We start from the raw sequence: 18,797 nt of genomic DNA, 5'->3' as shown, positions 1-18,797 counted from the left end.
TTTTGTGTGTGTATTGTAGTCTCCTATCAGAGGTACAACTGTATTGGGAAAGGTTAGTTGCATTGACAGTACAAACTTGAACTTACCCTGACCAGCTAATGGCCCACATGTAACAATGCACCGCTGAGTTATTTTAGCTGTATTTCTACAATTGAGTTTTGTGATCGGAATCCTGCAGAAATAAATGATCTAATTACTAATAATAAAATGTAAGTTAAGTATGTAATCACAAACAAGAGAAAATCTGCAGATGCTGGAAATCCAAGCAATATGCACAAAACACTGGAGGAACTATGGAAAAGAATAAACAGTTGACATTTCAGGCCAATACCTTTCATCAGGACTGAGAAGAGTCACCTGAAATGGCAACTGTTTACTCTTTCTCATAGATGCTACCTGGCCGGCTAAGTTCATCCAGCGTTTTGTATGTGAAGTTAAGTAGTGTATTATTTTGAAAGTTGACAAGTCTTTCAGTAATGGCTAACAGCATCTATTCTCCCACAGTAGGAAATGGTGTTGGAGTATATATGTGAAAGGCTTGTCTAAAATTGTCAATGCTATTTTTAACATACACCGGACTTAATAATTTTGACCCATTACAACACCTGTTTATTTTATCTGGAAGTTACGTAAAGAATTTCAGACTAATGTATTAAGCATTTGTACAGTAGTATTCAAATGAACTGACATCAAGGCTGGGGAGTCTCTATATGCTTGACACAACAGCAAATGCTTTGAAAGTGCATTGTACGATTTGTACGTTTGCAACCAGTACATGAGTGAGAAAGGAAGGGTGTAGAGGGGACATCTGTTGCTTTTTCATTTGGATGGCTAGTTCCACCTAAACTTTGAGGCTTGGGGTTAATTAGTTATGCTATATAAAGGCCTGCCCACCCAGTGCTCTGCCTCTAGAGGTTGCATGCACCTGAGCATTGCTTCAACTATTTAAAGGGCCACAGCATCTGAATCAGTTGTCACATTGATGTATTAATGGAGCTTTGCAAAGCAAATCCTTTGTGTACACCCAAGCTGCATGATGCATGTTCAATTGCTGACACACAGAGTACATTTTAGGTTGTGTGTGTGCCAGCCATTGTTAAGTGCTCTTTAAATTAAAAAAGAAACACTCTTCAAGTTTATTTTGCTGCCTGTAGGAAACGTGACACGTAGGCTTGCTTTTTCTCAGTCTGCGCTTTGCTGAAAGGAAATGTTCAATGAAAGGAAACACAAATGCCTTCATTCTGTTTTATTGTTATGTCTGCATAACACTGGCTGTGCAGATTTTGCGGAAGTTAAACTTCTCAACTTTGCACTTTGTAGAAGAAATTTAATAAAGTCAACTTGGTGCAGTAATTTATCAAAGCTGCAGAATTAATGAGAAAAGAACAATATAAGCATCACCTGTACCAAGGGGCTGTTCCACAGATGATGCAGAGAACAGAACATAATGAAGTTATGAAATCTGCTATTTGTACCTGGGAAAAAAAGACCCAGAGAAATACGTGTCTGGTTTTTCACTCTGTCCTCCACTACTCATCCAATGGCTGAAGTTCCTGTACAACCAGGTTATCCAGCATTTCTTCAATTCTCAGGCATATAAAAGCTAATTTGGGATCATTCATCTAGGTCTCTAGGGTTATTGTTTCCCCTCAACTTGGATTCTGCTTTTTCAGATCGGGATGATATCCTTTACTATTGGTTTGGCCCTTCATCCGGATATCTTAATTTAAGTAAAACCCTGACACATGAACTGTTATTTGGTTCTGACTTCAAAATAACTTTTTTATAAACTGTCTTGAACATGGTCTGAGATTAATTAGATAGTATCTTTAAGATAATATTAATAACCCATCAACTCCAAAGAAAGGATTGAGTATGTCTTAATCTCCTCATCAATGCAACATCTGAATTTGATTTAATTTGAGAGATTTCTGTATCCGCCTTTGCACTTTATCACTTTACAAGCCAGTTAAATGATGCGGCTCCTTAATCTTATTGATTCTTACACTGATTATTGATTTCACGTGGAAGAAGTGAAAATGCTCATAAGGTTTCAATACTTTAAATGTACCTTGTGGCAAATATTACTTGAATCAACATCAGAATAAAATTAAGTGATGAGTTGAATACATTCTGAACTGTTAGTAATTGTGAAGTATGATTAACAAAGTAAGTTCATCCAAGAAAGCACCATGTAGAGTTCAAATTAAGTCCTAAAATTATTCAGGATTCTATACAGATTTGGTCATCCTGAAATTACTGTTCAAATTCCACGTCTTTTCCCAGCAGTAGCCACTGGACACCCATGGACAGTAAGAGTGGAGTAGGATCTTACAGAGCTCTCCAATCATTTGATCATTTTTGAGGTATTTTACTTGTAGACATTTACTGCTTTTTTATTTTGTTTCTAATGGTATTTAAGTATTCCTGAAAATTTAGTAGAAATCATGATACTTCGACAGTCAGCAAAGCTGGATGGGTCTTTGCATTACCCGCTGTCAAAGTCTGAAAGAGAATTTTTGTCAGTAAAGCTCATCACTCCAATATGTAATTTGTGGTCCTACCACCACTCAGAGCCTCTCATCACAGCTTTGACTATCAGGACCAAATGGTTCAACATTATGAATTCAGTTAAAATTAATTCATAGAAATATTGATTGCAGTCAGCAACTGTGGATGATAGCTGTGACAGTAAAGGTCAGGATTATACCATTAACTTCAGAATATTACTGACTTGAAAGTGTTTACTTTAAGTCAGATGCCTTCATAAATGCACAAAGATATTGCATATATGGTACTATATATATCTATCTATCCCACCAAATCAATTCATAAATAAACAGTAACTAAACAACGTGTTCCATAATTTGAAATACACCATAATGCTCCCCATTCTTTTAAAAAGAAACAACTGTCAAATACAAGTAATATGTCATTTCAAACATAGAATAAACAGCAAACTTAATTTTGACTGATCGTGCTTTTCAGTGTTTAGAACATAGAAGAGTTCAGCACAATATCAAGCCCTTCAGCATACAATGTTTTATCAAACTAATTCTATTGGTAATCAAATGCCAACTAAACTAATCCTTTTATATGTCCACATCTTTCCTTTTCCTGCACATGCATGTGCCTATCTAAAAGCTTCTTGAACATCACTATCATATTTGTCTCCACTATCATTCCATGCAGAACAATGCAGGCATCAACCATTCTCTATATATATAAAGAAAAAACTTGCCTTGCACATATCTTTTGAACTTACCCCCTCTCTCTTTAAATGCATTAGATATTTGGTATTAAATGGTATTAGATATTGGAACCCTGGGAAAAATATGCTGGCTTTCTATTCTATCAATGCCTCTCATAATCCTATATGACATTTGTAGATCTCTATTCCACTTCTGTTGCTCCAGAATAGATAACCCCCAATTGTTCAATGGCTTCTTATATCACATGCTTTCTAATACAGGCAGCATCCTAGTAAAGCTCTTTTGTACATTTTTCTGATTCCCATATTCCCTTAGGATGATGTCTTAGTTTTGAGTTTAATGGAAGGTTCTGTACCTTTGCTGAAAATTTCTGCATCAGTTGCTTCACTTCCAGCACTCAACCCAATTCAACTGTTACTTCATGATTGAATAATTTGGCTAAAAGACTTGGTTTACAGGAGACCTTATGATCCATTTGAACATTTGGATTTTTCACCAACTTCAACTAAGTATCTGTTGCTTCTGCAAACCTTTTTTATGGATCCTCATTCTCACTTATGTGGGCTTGATTTGCTACGAAGGTTAAGAATATAATGTTACTTGTTTTGCTTGAAACTGAGTAGCTTCTGATTGGTGTCATAATGGCAATTTTGACTCAAATGTTGCTGTTATGCTCTGGAAGCCGAACTCAGTAGAGCAAAGCTCAAGAGTGTTCTCAATCCTCCCTTCAATTTTCTCTGCTAGTCTATATCCAGTGGCAGAATAGCGAATTTTTCTCTACTTCAACAAGACATTGGCCATGTGATGTTTCATACAGAATTTCCCGTAACCTCCTTAGTACATACTTCTGTGCCTATTCTAATTGAAATTAGAGTCATAGAGTCATACGTTTAAAAAGGCCATTCAGCCCATTATGTCCATGCCCATCAATAGGAACCCAACTGTTTTAATTCTATCAACCACCATTTGTCGACTGCTTTCCATGCCCAGATGAATCCAATGACTGCCTAGACACTTCCTAAGTGCTATCAGTAATTCTGCTTCAACCACTCCCTCAGGAGTGTTCCGAATACTCACCCTCTCTGTTTCCTCCTCAGATCCAACCTAAATCTCTTACCCCTTACCCTAAAGCTGCATCCTGTACTTTACCTGCCTTGGAAACAGGGAAATATTTCCTGCAGTCCATCATATCAGTATCACTGATAAATTATACAATTCAAATATGTTCCCCTTTACGTTCACTGCTCCAGGGAACACACACCCAACTTCTCCAATCTCTCTTTATGACTTAAATGTCCTACCCCAGGCCAGTCTCCACCGAGTCCTTTCCAGCACTGTCACATCTTTCCTGTAATACGGTGACCAGGACTGCATATAGTGTGTAGAAGTTGAAGTCTGTCTAATATTTTATAAAGTGCAAAGCACCCTGATTTTGTATTCAATGTCCAAACTGATGAAGGACTTTATCCCATATATGTACGACAAGGCTCAAGGATAACTTCTACCTGCCGTAACTAGATTATTGAATGATTCCCTGGTATGAAAAGACAGATTCCTACCTCATTATGATCAAGCAACCTTCTGTCACATGTAGCTGCGCACTTTATTCTGAATTCTATTACTGTTTTACCTTGTATTACCTCAATGCAATGTGTAATGATTTGATATCTATGAACAGTATGCAAGACCTTGCATTGCATCTTGGTACATATGACAATACAAGCCCATGTCAGTTCCAGTTCTGCATAATGCTATCATCCTGCACCATCACCTTCAAAGATCTTTGGACTTGCGCATTAAAGTAATTCCATTCCTTAATTCTCCATATGACTCTACGATTTATGATGTATTCCCTAGCCTCATTAGTACTCCCAAAACACATCTCCTCATATTTATCTGAATTAAATTCCATCTGCCCCTTCCTCAGCTCACTTTACCGTCAGGTTAGCATCACACTGTAGCCTAATAATAACCTCCTCTATATTAACTACTCCACCAATCACTGATTCTCAGCTGTTTCATTGAAGCTGAATACCTGTAATATGAAGGAATCAGAGAATGTTTCTTGACATGCTTTTTCATGAAGTCTGCAAATACAGCAGACCAAAACTGAGAACATTGTTAGGGAAATGAAAACTTCACTCAAATTCTCAATGACCCTTCAGTTCATCAACAGTATGGTCCAACAATGCTGGAGGATTCTATGTGTTTAATTTCCATCTATTGTGAGTGCCTGTCGATCACTACAAGCAATGCACCATTTCCCTTTTTAACACAAAGCTACATGTAATATCTGAGAAGGTCTAGTAAGCCATGATAATGATTACAAAAGTAAAGTTTTTGGTGTTATTTCCCTGTGGTATTGTAGCTCACAAACCTATTTGGATGAATATTGATTTTTCTAATTTCATATAACCCCATACCCAGGATGCTCTCCTGTCACACATACCCCTCTCATTAGCTAACTTTTTCCTCCCTTTGTTCAACCTTCCCATCACTTCCTACTGTCACTTTTTTCTCTATCCCTCATCCTCTTCTCATGAGGCTCCACCATTCACCTCCCACTTTTCTATTCTTGTATTTATCATAAGGATTTCATTGTTTCCTGTTCCACATACTTCATATCCATTTTCAGCGAGTAATGCAGACAATCACATATAACACAGCACCATTCCTGGGAAGGACATTGGCTTCGTGGTTTTATGCTAGGTATTGGTACACAGTGATCGGCTCTACTCTTTTCTGGCTATAGAGAATTTCCATTAGTCTGCAAGCTAATGCATGCCAGGGATTGTGGTAAAATGTGCATGTTGTTTGCTTCAGGTTCACATTGTGCTTATGTCATCTCCTAAATACTTCCACAAAAATCAGAAGATTTTCATCTCTGCTCCTAGCAACCAATAGATTACCTTGGTCAAGTAGGCAATGACTCACACCTTATGAGATTATATCCATTGTGGCCTGGAAAAACTAGGCAAATACTTGACTCCAAAGTAACCTTGTATATGTGCAGAGCCCTTTTACGTGCTGATGGTGAAGCACCGTTGACTATCTTCAGCTGTGTTCAATTATGTGAAGGTATGAGAAAGGTCAAATTCAATGAACAGCTTTGATTCTACTAACAGTGAGTAAATACCTTGAGAAGTGAATAGCATTCGTTGCTGATGAAGTACAACTTTATTTAGTGTGATTTTGTCACCTCCTCACTGCTATATGTTTTCATCCAGCTTCACCACAAACATTGGTCTTCCCAGGCAGAACATTTTGTTCTAAACTCTCCAGTTCCATCTCAAACTGAGTCCATGGAGATTTTGGGACTATTCTGCACTGCAAAGGACCGACTGAATTTGGACTTCTGCTTTGCACCCTCTTCAAACACATTCTCAGATTGGACTATCCACATATTTCTTCAAGAAACTGTCATACAGGCATTTAAATGAACTTTGCTCCATCTAAGCCCCTGGTGCGAAGTGGTTATACTTCTCTAAGAGGTAAAGTTAACAGGCAAAGCCATAGATAACGGACCATTTTACTGAGGACACTGAACTGAAAAACATTCAGTTATTATTCCTTGAAATTGCAGTTAAATCCGAATGTCAGCCTTTGTTGTTTTGAGCATTAGAACATTTATTAAAATGGAAGAAATATTAGGAAATCCAGTAGCTGACTGTAATTCTTGTACCCTATGTCTTGTATGTCTTTAGAAAGTGACATCTTGGTTAACCAGATTCAATTTGCATAGCCTGACAAGTAGGGGCATCTCTACTGAAAATAGCACCTATGGCAAGCACTGAAATTGCGCCCCTGTCCAAACATTTGACACCCCTCTTTTAGATAACTTTACTATAATATCAGCTCAAAAATACAAGTCAAGCTTGTTAATCTTTTAATTAACAAATTATAGAACTATATGAAAATTATAACGGCATCTTCCTTGCTTTCCCTGATGCGAATTGGTCTATGATGTGATCAAAGTCAGTTTTTTTCAGTTTCTTCTCTTTCTACACTCAGCAGAGCAAGATCACAGTATCTGTCTTGACCCATGGAGGCTCTTAAATATGAAAGTATGAGTTTTAACTTGCTGAATAATCTCTCACAGCTGGCGATGAAAACTGCAATGGTTAGCATTATCTGAATAGCAATGCAAAGATTAGGGAAGACACTTTCATCGCCACACTGAACAACAAATTCAGGAAGCTCTTCAGGTCTTGATATTTTCATGTTGACCTGCCTTGATAGCAACATTCTGCAATCCAAAATTTCTTCATATAGCTGCTGTCCATCAACAGCAGAGTTGTACAATTCGCCCAAATTTTCGCACTTCTTTAGGTCGTTAGTGTCGGTGCCGTAACACGGTCCCTCGACATCAAAAAGGAACCCAAACTTGGTGTCAGTGTCATGTAAACGAGCGAACCTTTTGTCTACTTCTCTGTGAAGATGGTCGAGTGTTCCCCTCGTGACTCTTTCCATTTCCTCCTTAGCTGTTAACCCAGCATCTCTCGAGTTCTCATCAGCCATTGGTTCCTTTCGTCTCTGAACTCTTTCAACTTCAATATTCCATTCTTGACAGAGACCAAGTGACTCACTGACCAACACTTCCCTTTCATCATAAAAATGATCTTGGAGGGCTTTTAAATCCAGGGCAGCATCGTGGAAGTTCATGCTAGGATCCTGCAGCCTCTTTTGAATACGGACAATGCGAATGAGTACTTTGTTCCAAAATCCTAGCAAAATCAGACAATCGTAACTCAACATGTGATTGTAAATCTGCCTTGAGTCACTTCTTGTTTCACTGGTCTTGTTGTCATTGTCTATCATGTCCTGGAAAACTTGAAGTATCTCCTCAAGGTACTTGTTTATGGGCTTCACTGCTTCTGTCCTTGCACTCCACCTGGTTTCGGACTCCGACTTAACAACCATAGGCACAAAGTTTTTGAGTTTTTCCCAGTGCTGTGTTGAATGAGAGAAAAACATGTAGGGAGCTTTGATGGTTCCAAAAAAACGTGACCATCATTGTATCCTGCTTGGCTGTGTGTACACCCACCAATTTGAGTGAGTGATTGTCAAAATTCACAAACCTTGACAGGTTGTTTTCCTCAATTATTCTTTGATGAACACCACTTCTGTGTCCAGCCATCACAGCAGCGTTGTCATAGCACTGTGACTGACAATCCTGTAGCTCCATTTCATCCTTCTCTAGCTGTTTCAAGATGTCTTCAACCAAGCTCTCAGGATCCTTCTGGCATATCTGGATAAAGCCAAGGAAGGACTCCCTAACACGGTCCGTTTTCCTCTCAAAATCAATTTCCACATACTTCACTACCTCTGATATCTGCTCACAATGTGCCTGAGCAGGAGTCGAGTCGAACATGAAACCATAGTACTTGGCTTTACGAATGTTTCTGAGTAAACTCTGGTGAACAGTGGATGTCATCATGTGGATGAATTCATTCTGGACACCCAGTGAAAGATAAGATGTGGATCCAGAAAGACTTTCCAAATGAGTGAGGTGTTCTTTTATGATAGGGTCAAAGATGGCCAGTAGTTTCAGTAAGCCAAGGTAATTTCCCACATTAGAGTCATTGTCTAGCTGAAGTGACTCCCTGTGTCCTCGCAAAACCATGTTTTGAGTCGCAAGGGATTTTATGCAGTGTAGGATTCTCATCAAGATATCACACTGTTTCTGTTTTTCCTTCTCAATTTGTGACTGAAATACTGCGTCAATAACTCCTCTGTTTCCAGCTGAATTTCTTTCCATTTCTTTCCACTGTGTGAAGCATTCCCAATGATTCTTGGCATTTTCATGAACACTAATCCTTTCAGGTGCTTTCCGCTGGTTGAATCCACTTCCCTGCTCCAAAGAGGATTGATGATCTGACCAGAAATAAAGAAGATAGCAGATGCAAAATGCAGACTTTTTAGAAGGGGATTAGACCAGCCATGAGCGAGTCATTTCCTCACCATGACCATTTCCCAATTTCCTCTTGAACCAAGTTTTGTTCATTAAGCAGTTATTTGTTGGTAGGAAAGGCCCCTCGCTGTTCTGAAGATACTTCGAACCCAGCTTTATTATTTCTGTTCTCAACGCGTCAGGCAGAATTGTTTTTCCAGTAACCTTGTTGAACTTCAGAAGTTCAATGTCATGCTGTTCAATCACTTCTGGTATGACAGTTCGAGGCTCTTTGACACCATCCAGTTCACTAGGTTCAGTGTCGTCAGGTTCAATCTCGTCAGGTAAAATCTCAACAATGAACTCAACATCACCACCACCACCATCGTCTTCCCCTCCTGTCATGCCCATGTTCTCTGTGGCAGCCTCACTCTTAATCTCGTCATACTCGGATTTATCTGACTTCCTCCTCAGCTTGTGACACATGTGTACTTGATCCACTTTCGGATTCTAACAAACTTGTAGCAGGTGCAGGCGACTCCATGGAACGTGTCAAACTACTTGTTCCGGGCTTTTCAAAGAAGGGCATGAAGAACTTGTTCGACTTCCTGGCTTCCTCTGCCTCCAACTTTCGTTTCTGCCGTCCTTCAGCTCCTCTTTCCTTCTTCTTCGTGAAGAAACGTTTCATGGTCTTCTTTCACAATGCTCTGAAATAAGGCCATCCTAGTGCCTCTCACCCATGATAATCAAAGACAGATCATACATCTGGAGAAAATTATTTTCTCACTATCCGAGAATGGCTTGACTGACTTTAATAGAAACTGCTCAGTGGCGCCCCCCCCCTTCAAGTGGCACCCAGAGCACGTGCCATACTTGCCATACCTTAGATACGCCGCTGCTGACAAGCTACTGAACCCCTCGTACAACAGAATAAGTAGAATAAAAAAGTTCATAAATTTTCTTTGAGGTTGTAGCTCCCAGCAATCTTTTTAAGCACTATTGAGTACAAAAAGGAACCTCCCCTCATGTGCATATACACATTGTTTCCAGTCATAAAGCAATTCAAAGCTGCAAGCCTTTTCTTTGCATGTGCATTAAACCTATGGCTTGCTGCAAGCACATACTCTTTACGCCTAGTGCACATCTCTAACCAACTTCTACAGATGTACTGTGGAGAGCAACCTTACTGGATGCATTGCCCATCTGGGCATGAGGGAGCCAATGCACAGGGTCGGGGGAAAAAAGCGGCAGAGGGCTGTAACCTTATCAACTTCCATCACGGGCATTAGCATTGCTGCCACTGACCCATCATCAAAAGGCAGTTCCACAAGAAGGCAGCATCCATCATTAAGGACCCTCACCATCAAGAACATGCCCTCTTCTCATTACTACCATCAGGGAGGAGATACAGGAGTCTGGGACATACAGTAAATATTTTAGGAAAAGCTTCTTCCTCTACACCATCAGCTTTCTTAATGGTCCATGAATTTGAATTGCACCTTACTATTTTGCTCTGTTTTTGTATACTTATTATTAATATATGTCTTATTGTAACTTATAGTAATTTTTTACTGCTGCTACAACACAATTTCATGATATGTTTCAGTGATTATAAGCCTGACTCTAATTCTGATTTTCTTCCTTGCCATTACAATAAATAGGACACTTTCATATGGAGATCATGACACATCCTTCAGCTTATTTGAGAGGTGATTGATAAGTTCGTGGCCTACAGTAAAAGGAGTGAATTTTAGAAAACCTAGCACATTTATTTTTCATCATAGTCCCCTCCTACGTTTACACACTTAGTCCAGCGCTCATGGACCATATGGATATTGGACTTGCAGAAACTGTCCACAGCAGGGGTGATTGATAAGTTTGTGGCCTAAGGTGGAAGGAGATGAGGTACACAGCTCTCATTACATGCACATGCAGTTAAAATATTTGAGAGATTATGCAGAAAGTTTAAAGTTAATAACTCATCAGTTAATAACATCAGGGGTGATTGATATGTTTGTGGCCTAAGGAAGAAGGAAATGAGTTATTAAACTTCAAACTTTCTGCATAATCACTCAAAGAGTTGACCTGCATGTGCATGCAATGAGAGCTGTATAATTCATCTCCTTCTACCTTAGGTCACAAACTTATCAATCACCCCTCGTAAAACCATAAGATATAGCAGCAGAATTAGGCCATTTGTCCCATTAAGTCTTCTCTGCCATTTCATCATGGCTGATCCGTTTTTCCCCTCAGCTCCAATCTCCTGCCTTCAATCTGTATCTCTTCATGCCCTAACCAATCAAGAATCCACTAAATATACATAAAGAGTTGGCCTCCACAGCCACTTGTGGTAACACTGGCTATTATACTATTAGCTTACAAAATTATGGTGGAATCTGTCAAGACCAGTAAATGTCCATGCAAGCTTGCGAACTGTCAACTATTGTCAGAAATGTTACTGTTGGTGTAAAAGATAAAAAAAATCACAGCAGGAACAGAGTTAATCTATACTGTTGCTGGTGCCTGCAGTCAGGACACAGGACAGAAACAGTCCAGAGTTAAATTTAATGCTGAAAGAGTCCACACGTGGACAAGATCTGAGTATGGAAGAGGAAATTCTCTCTAGTAATTAGAAGAGAATCAGAACTGAGCAACTCTTGGCAATGTAACCTATTAATTTCACCATACTCAGCTATAAATAGAAAATACTCATTGTAGAAAGAAAATTCTTCGCCCTTCAAATTATTTTTGGTAATGCAACAATTATTCAAGTGCGAGGGGTGGGGACACACATTTAAATTTGAAAGCTTTTGGCAAAGCACGCTAAACAGATGTATTTTATACATATATGAGTCTACACACACATCTTTATTATGCCTAATGGTTATTAGTTGCGACTGGGATGCAATGTGCTACTGGCTACCAATAGCCCATGCCAAGAGGCTAAGACAACACATCACTGGGTCCAATATGTTTCTTAGAATATTATGACTTTTCTAATAAGTAGAAGTGTTTTGTGCAGCCCTGGACTTGATAGGTGCAGTCTGATTTAACAGTATTCAATTAATATTAAATATTCTGTATACTGCAATAGTGCACATGGTATTTTTATATGAGGCTTGAGGAAGCATGCAAGCAAGACCTATTGTTGATGAATACATGTCAGAAACTCAAATCCAGATGAGACTGAATCACCCTGAGTATGTGAAATATGAGTAGCCAATAGGGGCCTGACTAAATTCGTCTCTATTTATGTTGGAGGATGTAGCAAACACAGTTAATGCCTAAAAAGGAGTTAAACAGTTTTTGTGTGAATACTGATGGGAATTTCGAAGATCTTTCATGGGACAAAATAAAATCCAATACAAAGTTTCTCTTTAGCTTCAGGGAAAATGAAAAGATATCAAAGAAAACCTTGGACTAATTAACTAAGGCATGACTCCTTTATAACATAAAGGAAGGAAAAAACCCCAAGATTGAAACTGTTAGAAAAATTCCCAAGGCAGAAACTCAAAACCTACAAAATGCCAAGCTCTTCTAAAGGGTTAGTTGATACCAGAGGGAATTAGAAAAGAAGACCAATTCAACAAATAGAAATTGAGAACAAGGTGAATGTTGCAGGAATAGACTGGGAGAAAATATAAAAAAAATATGTAGGGAAGGTCATGAAGCAAATGAGACCTGTAGTTTTATAATTGAACATAGACAGAGCGAACAGAAAGGTGATGTTGAATATAAAAAAGACAGACATTTTGGAAGGACTCAGCAAATCAGGCAGAACGTGTGGAGAGAAAAACAGAGTTTAGACAGATAGTGTAAAATAAAGACCGAAAATACTGGGAATCCAAAACAAAAAAAAAGAACAAAACACTCAGAAGATGAGGCAACCACCATAGAGAGAGAACACAGCTAATGCTTCAGGATAAGGACCATCAGATGAAGAGTTCTGAGTCTGAAATGCTGATTCAGGTTCTCATCCTGATGCTCAGAGTTAATGTGCAAGTTGTTGACTTATCACTAGAGTAGCAAACATTTGACAAATTAAACAGTAATTAAATTGTGAAGAAAGGGAGTAAGATAAAGAAAACAAAAGGTGAAGATCATACAACCATATGACATAGGAGCAGATTTAGACCATTCAGCCAATTGTGTCTACTCTACCATTCCATCATGGCTGATTTATTATCCCTTTCAACCCTATTCTCCCTCTTTCTCCCTGTAAGCTTTGATGCCCTGAATAATGAAGAACCTATCAACCTCTGCTTTAAATATACTCAATGGCTTGGCCTCCGCAGCCTTCTGCAGCAATACATTCCACAGATTCACAAACCTCTGGCTAAAGAAATTCCTTCTCTTCTTTGTTCTAAATGAACATCTCTCTATTCTGAGGCTCTGTCCTCTGGACCTAGATTCCCCTACCATCAGAAACATTCTCTCCACATTCATTCTATCGAGGCATTTCAATATTTGATATATTTCAATGAAATCCCCCTTCATACTTCTAATCTCCAGTGAGTACAGGCTCAGAGCCATTAAATGGTCCTTATATGTTAACCCTTTCATTCCCAAGATAATTTTCATAAACATCCTCTGGAACTTCTCCAATGCCAGCACATCCTTTCTTAGATAAGGGGCCCAAAATTGCTCATAGTACTCCAAGTAACACACACACATGATGCTGGAGGAACATTTTCTCTTGCATTTTGTGATTGTTCCTTCAGCATTTTGTATAAATTGTTTTGGATTTCCAGCATCTGCAGATTTTCTCATGTTTGTGATAGTACTCCAAGTGTTGTGCTCTGCTTGAGGAACTCAATAGGTAAGGCAATATCTACAGAGCCAAGGGGAAAGTTGATGTTTCGGGTCAAGACCTTTCATGAGGACTGCCCTGGGAGTCTCTTAAGCTGCTTACTGTTGGAGCTACATTCAACCAGGCAAGTAGGGAGTATTCCATGAAATATTTATTTGCATGTGGTGGAAAGGCACTATAAAAGATCTGTAAAGGAGTGGAGATCAGGAGAAATCAGAAGTGGTGGTTGAAAGGGAAGCTCTCTGGTGGAAGATATGGATACAAGGGGACAAATTAAATCTGTATACCGGAAAAGGAAAGAGGAAAAAAATGAGTGCCCAAAATGTGAGATACTAGACCAAATTAAATGACCATGTAAATTGTTTCAATTCTATGTTCATTTCAAAAGCTTTGTTAGAGCCACAGAGTACTACTAGCATCATACATCATGGAAAACAGATCCTTCATGCCTATTAAGACATTTACACAAAATTCTGCAGGAACTCAGTAAGTCAGGCAGCATCTATGGAGGGGTGCTTCCCGACTTGCTGAGTTCCTCCAGCATTTTGTGTGTGCTGCTCAAAATTCCTAGCATCTGCAGAACCTGCTGAGCCTATTGAAAGAGCGAGGGTGCAGTGAGAAACACACTATGGTTCTCCGTCTGTACAGTATTTTGCTAAGAGTGGGATTATGGGTCCTAGCCAACAGGACACGATGTAGTGATAGAAAATGGCAAAAGAAAAGGAAAAAAGAGAAACTGAGCCAAAATGATGAAGGGCGGTAATGGACTGTATTGATGCAGACGGAGATAAAAGGTAAGGAGGCTGAAATTTGAGAATTTGCTGTTTGATAGGCTGCAAAATGCCCAGACTGTAATTGTGGGGTTCTCATTCTTGCATTGAGTTTCATTGGATCCGTGCAGGAAGCCACAGAGAGTAGGAGGTCAGAGTGGGAATGCAGTAGTAAATTAAAGTGAAAGACAACCAGAATCACTCATAGTCACTCTGCAGGACCAGACTCAGGTGTTGCACAAAGTGATTTCTGATTTCAAAGAGGCCGCACCGTTGACATCACGTACATTCGAAGAAATATGACTGAATTGCTGCTGCACCTCAAAGGACCGTTTAGGTTCTGGATGGCAGGAAGGGAAGAATTTAAGGAAGAGGTCCTGGGGAAGTACCATAAGGCAAAAAAAAGTTCAGTGTGGAGAGAAAGGTAGACCTGGTAGTCACAGAGGGAGTGATCCCGTCAAAATATTGAAAGAGAAGGGTTAGCGCTTTTTGGTGGTAGAATCTGGCGGAGCTGCTGGAAATTGAAAAAAGATGATATGTTTAAGCAGAAGCCGGTAGGCTGGGAGATTAGGATTGGGAGACCTCAGTGCTTTGCTGGAGCGGGGTGAGAATGGAGTTGTATAAAATATACAGTAGAGGGCAAGCCACAGTTTTGAAATGTTTGTTCCACACACATTCTGCGCCTTCTATAATATTGATAATGTATTTACTTTCTATCTTTGCCATCCTGTTGGAAGGTCCTAGACAGATGCTGCAACACTAGATTATTGTTTTACAAGTTGAATTGATGCAATGAGACCATAAGACCGTAAGGTATAGGAACAGAAGTGGGCCATTTGGCGAATCGAGTCTGCTCCGCCATTCAATCACGGGTGATCCAATTCTTCCTGTCATCCCCACTCCCTTACTTTCACCCCATATCCTTTGATGCTCTGGATAATCAAAAACCTACATATCTCTGCCTCAAATACACCCAATGACTTGGCCTCCACAGCTGCTCATGGCAACGACTTCCACAGATTTTCCACCCTCTGACTAAAGTAATTTCTCCGCATCTCAGTTCTAAGTGAATGTCCTTCAATCCTGAAGTCATGCCTTCTTGTCCTAGACTCCCCTACCATGGGAAATAACTTTGCCATGTCATTGAACATTGAAGGTTTGGGTTCTGTGAATACTCTGCCCAGTGGAACATCAAGAAAGGACTCCAGTTTGAATAAGGTAATGAGGCTTCTTCTTCAGGCTTAGCTGCTTAAAGAATGTCATCAGTAAACATGGCTGTGGAGTAGAAAAGGCAAAAGCTTCATTATTTTGACTCCATTTTCATTCACTTCCAACAAGCATGCAGAATTAGGATTTTTTGTCTCCTATTCTCAACAGTTATATGAACTTGATTCAAAAGGATATCCTCAATAAACCAATTAGAAGTGATCATTATTTGACAGTTATCACAATACCATAAAAAGACCCTAACTCCTTGTATGTGTCTGACATATTTGTTCAGGAATATGGGGCGATTACCAATTCATTTCAGACACTCTTATCATTCTGCTATAGGTTTGCTGTGTGTGACCTTTTTGTTATTTGTAAAATGCTCATATAAAAGAAAAGAGAATCAACAGAGCTTCTGGAAGAGTGGAGGTCTTGGTCATGATTTTCTTTTGATTGATTCTCATACCGTTCATGTGCTTAAAGTTTGTGAGATAAAGGAATGAATGATAACAACCAGCAGATCGAATGAAATCAGATACACATCCCAAAATCCAATAGAAACTTAAGTGCATTGATCCTCTGTAGTGAAGTAGCAGAGATGTGGGGAAAGGATCTCACTCCTCCATGGAACTGAGACAAATGGAAGCAGGCAGCTAAGGTGATGATATGGGGCGTGATTCCATCAGTGTTATTTATTAACTAAAATTGAACTGCAAGTCAAGAACTGAAGGAGCATGTTGTGGCACAGATCGAACCTTACACTGAAACAAGGTAGAGTAAAATAAAATGAGTGGACCTTTAGCCCAATTTAAAGGATTGAACAGATGCAGAAGAGTTGCTAGGGAACTAGGAAGAGAAGCTGTAGTGGGTGGGGATCATTCTGACTGAGTTCCAAGTGAGTGTCTTGACTTTGTCACACTGCAAATGTTATTTCCTTTGGATAAGCATGAGCACATTATCCCCAGAAAATGAGCTCAGTGTTCAGAAATGCATTTGGTAATCTCAGATTACATTACATAATCCAAACTCAAATGAGGTTAATCCTGGCCAGGGTGAGGGAAACCATGTGACTGACAAGAGAAGGGCAACAATCTGATAAAAAAGGAAATGATAAGGAACGTCACAGCAACCTCTGCTGTGGTAATTTGTGTTTTAAGATTGGAGGTTATTCATTGGTCATCGCCAGGTGCATAAGGTCCTCAATTATTGGAGCCATTTCCCTCTAAAATGAGAATTCACTGATCTATAGTGCAGATTCACAGGGGAAAAGTAAGTATAACATATAGAAAATTCATTCTGGTGTTTTCATCACTCACCCATCCTGAAAGCTTAAAGACTTGTGCATAATATTTCAAATACATTTCCTGATAATCTCTTGATGTCACCAGTCACATAATGATTTGGGAATCATTGTGAAAACTTACAGACATCATCTTTTTGTGAATTTGTTGTTTTCTCAAGATGTGGCTTAATCACAGCACACCAAATACAGCGAGCAGATCTGAAGGCTTCTTAGTACATGAAATGCTGATTCAGAAAAGACAAAAGGTGGAGGTGTGTGTTTCATGATGATCTCTCTATGGTGCTCCAGTGTTTTGGTTGCGTTGAACTCGTGTCCCCCCAAACTTGAACACCTAATGATCAAAGTTTTATTTACTAAGGGAGTTTTCCTCCATGATATTGACCACAGTTTATATATATCATCAGTCGAGGCTGCAATTAAGAGCTTGAAATACTGCATGATGTCATCACTAAACAAGAAACAGTTCATCACGATGCATCTTGTACTTGGGGATTTCAATCAGGCTTGTTTCAAGAAATCCCTGCCCAACTACTATCAGCATATAACCTATAGCACCAGAGGTCCCAATACATTAGAGTACTGTTGTACTAAAATAATGAATGCTTACCATTCCATGCCCAGAATGCATATGGGGAAATCTGGTCACATGGCTGTCCATCTCCTACCTGCACACAGGCAGACCATAAAGAGGAAGGCTCCAGAGATTAGGACAACAAAGAGGTGGTTGTGGGAGGCAGAGCGACAGCAACAGGATTGCTTCAAGTTGGTGGATTGGGCCTTGTTCAAGGGCTCATCTGTGGATCTGAACGAAATCACCAGGGTCGTCAAGGGCTTTATAAAAGCAGTTATAGATGAGTGTGTCCCCACAAATTCATTCAGACTTCCCCGGTCAGAAGCCCTGGATAAACCACGAGACCCGCAATCTGCTGAGGGCCCGATCACAGTCATTCAAGTCTGACAACAAAGAAAGTTATAAGATCTCGAGGTACAATTTCCAGAAAGCCACCTCATGGGCAAAGTAGCAATTCTGGACTAAACTTGAATCAATAAAGAATGGTTAACAGTTGTGGCAGGGCTTGAATACTATAATTACTTATAAAATAAAATCAAGCAACATAGGCAACACCAGGGCCTCACTTCCAAATGAGCCCAATGCCTTCTATGCTTGCTTTCACTGTCAAAACATGAAGCGCCCATCACATCCTCCCAGAGCCCCCAGTGATCCTGTGATTTCAGTCTCTGAGGCTGATATGCGAGCATCCTTCAGGAAGGTGAACCCGTGGAAAGTATACCTGACAAAGGGGTTACCTGACTAAGTACTAAAGACCTATGCTGATCAACTGCCTGGTGTGGTCACTGACATCTCTAACCTCTCGCTTACACACACTGAGGTACCCCTTTGTCTTATACCGGTGCCTAAGAAGAGTGTGGTAACCTGCCTCAATGACTATAGTCCAGTAGCACCAAGATCCACAGGATGAATTCTTTAGAGAGGCTGATGATGAAACATATTAACCCCTGGCTAAGAAGCAACTTAGATCTGCTCTAATTTTCCTACCAGCACGATAGGTCCACCACAGATGCCATCTCATTGGCTTTTCAT

The sequence above is a fragment of the Hypanus sabinus genome, chromosome 28 (assembly GCF_030144855.1).
Source record: "Hypanus sabinus isolate sHypSab1 chromosome 28, sHypSab1.hap1, whole genome shotgun sequence".
NCBI lineage: Eukaryota > Metazoa > Chordata > Chondrichthyes > Myliobatiformes > Dasyatidae > Hypanus > Hypanus sabinus.
The sequence above is the reverse complement of the archived record's forward strand: the minus strand, read 5'-3'. Positions refer to the sequence as shown.